The following is a 4,502-nucleotide window of genomic DNA, read 5'->3' on the forward strand; positions in this document are numbered from 1 at the left end:
GTTACTTCGGAATTTTGAGGATCCTCCTCAAAATTCTGCCCCAGTTTCCAATTGCGGGGGGATTGAAAATTTCATTGAATTGTGACCGAACCCACAAGGCTTCCTACGTATCCCCTCTTAAACGGGAATCAGGTCAGACGTAGTTCAAATTGCATAAGGAAATCATAAATGGCTACACGTAGTATCGCTTGACTGCATCTGAATTTATTGGTTTTGGCCAAACTTCTCCGTCCATTTCTGCAAGTATGAGGGCTCCTCCTGTCAGAACCCGATGAACCATGTATAGACCTTGCCAGTTAGGGGAGAACTTCCCTTTGGCTTCGTCTTGATGTGGAAAAATCTTCTTCAACACCAGCTGCCCTGGTGTAAACCATCTTGGTCTGACTCTCTTGTTAAAGGCTCTGGTCATTCTGTTCTGGAAAAGTTGACCATGGCAAACCGCGTTCATTCTCTTTCCATCTATGAGAGCTAGCTGTTCGTAACGACTCTTTACCCATTCTGCATCATCGATTTCTGCTTCCTGTATGATACTTAGGGATGGAATTTCTACCTAGGCGGGGATGACCGCTTCCGTACCATAAACCAGCATATAGGAAGTTGCACCAGTCGATGTGCGGACTGTGGTGCGATACCCTAACAAAGCAAATGACAGCTTCTCATGCCACTACTTATGCTTTTCTACCATCTTTCTCAATATCTTCTTGATGTTCTTATTGGTGGCTTCTACAGCTCCATTCATCTGAGGCCTGTAGGCTGTGGAATTCTTGTGTTTGATCTTAAAGGTTTCACACACGACTTTCATCAAATCACTGTTGAGGTTGGAACCGTTATCAGTAATGACTGATTCTGGGATCCCAAATTGACAAATGCTACTGTCACGGGCAAAGTCTACCATGACTTTCTTGGTCACTGCTCTGTAAGATGCTGCTTTAACCCATTTAGTGAAATAATATTGTTACTAGGATAAACCTGTGGCCATTTGATGCGGCAGGTTCGATTGGTCCGATAACATCCATTCCCCATGCGGCGAACGGCCATGGCGAGCTTGTTGCATTAAGCTTATTTGGAGGCACTTTTATCCTGTCTGCATGGATCTGACAGCGGTGGCACTTTCCAACATACTGGATGCAGTCCGTTTCCATAGTCATCAAGAAATAACCTGCCCGGAGTATCTTCTTGGCTAAGACAAAACTGTTCATATGTGGACCACAGGTCCCAGCATGAATTTCCTCTAGCAGTTTGGATGCTTCCTTTGCGTCAACACACCTTAGCAAACCCAAATTCGGAGTTCTCCTATACAGGATTCCTCCGCTGTGGAAGAAATTGTTGGACAATCTTCGCAGAGTGCGCTTCTAAATAGCATTTGCAAGCTCTGGATATTTTCCTTCGGCCAAAAATTCCTTGATGTCGTGAAACTAAGGCTTTCCGTCTGCTTCTTCCTCGACATGAGCACAGTAAGTTGGCTGATCATGAATCTTTACTGGAATAGGGTCTATGAAGTTCTTATCTGGATGCTGAATCATGGATGATAGAGTGGCCAATGCATCGGCAAACTCGTTCTGGACTCTGGGAACTTGTCGGAACTCTGTCTTTATGAACCTCTTTCTCAACTCCTGTACATGATGCAAATACGGGAGTATCTTGGAGTTCTTGGTCGCCCATTCTTCTCGGACCTGATGTATAGGCAAATCCGAATCTCCAATCACTAGCAACTTTTGGACGTTCATGTCAATGGCCATCTTGAGCCCCAAGATGCAAGCTTCGTACTCAGCCATATTGTTGGTGCATGGGAACCTGAGCTTGGCGGATACCGGATAATGCTGGCCGGTTTCTGATACTAGGACTGCTCCTATGCCAACTCCCTTGAAATTTGCTGCTCCGTTGAAAAACATCCTCCAACCGTCATAGGATTCTGCAATGTCCTCTCCTATGAAGGATACCTCCTCATCAGGAAAATACGTCTTCAGAGGCTCGTATTTTCCATCCACAGGGTTTTCAGCGAGGTGATCTGCTAGTGCCTGTCCTTTGATTGCTTTCTTATCTGCTAGTGCCTGTCCTTTGATTGCTTTCTAAGTCACATAGACAATGTCAAATTCACTTCGCAGGATCTGCCACTTGGCTAGCTTGCCAGTGGGCATGGGCTTCTGAAAGATATACTTCAATGGGTCCATTCTTGATATGAGATACGTAGTATAAGCACAGAAATAATGCCTCAACTTCTGAGCTACCCAAGTCAGAGCACAACAGGTGCGCTCTAGTAAGGAATACCGGACCTCGTACGGGGTGAACTTCTTGATGAGATAATAAATATCCTGCTCTTTTCTCCCCGTTTCATCATGCTGCCCAGAACACAACCAAACGCTCCATCCAATACTACAAGGTAGAGTAGCAGGGGTCTACCTGGTTCGGGCGGAACCAGAACTGGCGGTGTTGACAGGTACTCTTTGATTCTGTCGAAAGCTTTCTGGCAGTCGTCAGTCTATTTGGTAGTGGCGTCCTTTTCAACATCTTGAAGATCGGCTCACAAATGACAGTGGACTGAGCGATGAACCGGCTGATGTAGTTAAGTCTCCCCAAGAAACTCATAACCTCCTTCTTGCTCTTCGGCGACGGCAATTCTTGAATAGCTTTGATGGATCCAATTCTATCCCTCGGCGGCTCACAATGAACCCAAGTAGTTTTCCGGCAGGAACCCCAAATGCACATTTTGCGGGATTCAGCTTCAGGTTGTACCTTCTCAGTCTATTGAAGAATTTCCTCAAATTTCCCATGTGATCAGCGGCTTTCTTGGATTTGATGATGACGTCGTCTACATACACCTCGATCTCTTTGTGTATCATGTCATGAAAAATTGTGGTCATGGCCCTCATGTAGGTGGCCCCGGCATTCTTTAACCCAAACGACATCATTTTGTAACAATACATCCCCCACGGCGTAATGAAAGTCGTTTTCTCAGCATCCTCTTCATCCATCCATATCTGATGGTACCCAGCAAAACAATCAACGAATGACTGCAACTCATGCTTGGCGCAGTTGTCAATCAAGATGTGTATATTCGGCAAGGGAAAGTCGTCTTTTGGACTGGCCCGGTTGAGATCCCGGTAGTCGACGCAAATTCTGACCTTCCCATCCTTCTTCGGTACTGGCACAATATTGGCTAACCATGTCGGATACTCTACTACCCGGAGGACCTTAGCTTTGACCTGCTTAGTGACTTCTTCCTTGATTTTCAAACTCATGTCTGGCTTCTGAGCTTCTGTTTCACTGGCGGACAGGCCGGATCAGTCGGTAATTTGTGAGCCACAATGGACGTGCTTAGACCAGTCATGTCGTCATATGACCATGCGAATATGTCCTCATATTCCTTTAGAAATTTTGTATACTCTTCTTTCTCAGACGATGACAAATGAACACTGACTCGTGTTTCTTTGATGTTCTCTGCATCTCCTAGATTGACGATCTCATCTCGTCCAGGTTTGACTTAGGCTATTCTCAAAATTCTCAACTTCTTTAACAATTTCTTCTGGTATATCATCTTCCTCTGAATCTGTGTCCGTTTGTCGCGTTGTCTCGTTGCATGTCACAGTCGTTGGTTCATCAAGATAAGTAATAGTAATGCTGTTTGAGTAAAGTAATGAGAGAAAATAATAAGAGAGAGATTTGTAAGAAAATTGAAATACTTTAATAAATTCCATAAGTGTTTTGAACATTGGAGCTCTTTCTTGCGAAATGAAAAGAAAATAAACTTAATAAAGCAAAATAGTGCGTAATGCTTTGTTCAGCCTTGCTACCCCGAGGCACGTCGGGCTCTGGTGGTTCTGACGGTCCAGTTGCTGAGGTGTGCTCCTCTGCTCACAGCCTGTATGGAAGGGCCTTCCTCCCCCTCCTCCTCAAAAATGACACAACAGTCCATATCATCCTCTTCCAGGAACAAATTCCTCATCGCTGCTAATGCTTCCTCTTCTTCTGACCCATAGATAACCTCGGCTGGTTGAAAAGTCTGCTCTAGACGGGGTATCGGCTGCTCCAATGGATAGTAAGGGCCGCGCCAGGGTGGCGACCAGTCCTTGAATTCTTCCCAGGTATACTCATACCCCAACCCGAAGGTGGTACCATGCTTCTTGAGCTTGATAGGCTTAGCGATTCCTTGGAGGTTTTTGCCAAGTCCTTTGCCAGGTTCATATCCGCTCCAATTCAGTATGCTTTCAATTTTGTTGTTCCACCATTTGTCTTTGTCGACTTCGTTGACCCGCTCGATGTGGTGGTAAGTTTCCCCACCTAATCTTCTTCTTCCTCCAATTGCTGGAATGGTCTGTCGGCTATATATGGGGTTATTACCGTCACCATGAATGATCACCTCTAGGTGATTCCATTCAAATTTCACTGCCTGATGTAGTGTTGATGCCACGGTCCCGGCGGCATGAATCCATGGTCGTCCCAACAGCAGATTGTAAGAAGCCGGCATGTCTATCACTTGAAAATCAACATCAAACCAAGTGGGC

The sequence above is a fragment of the Nicotiana attenuata genome, chromosome 5 (genome assembly GCF_001879085.1).
Source record: "Nicotiana attenuata strain UT chromosome 5, NIATTr2, whole genome shotgun sequence".
Lineage (NCBI taxonomy): Eukaryota > Viridiplantae > Streptophyta > Magnoliopsida > Solanales > Solanaceae > Nicotiana > Nicotiana attenuata.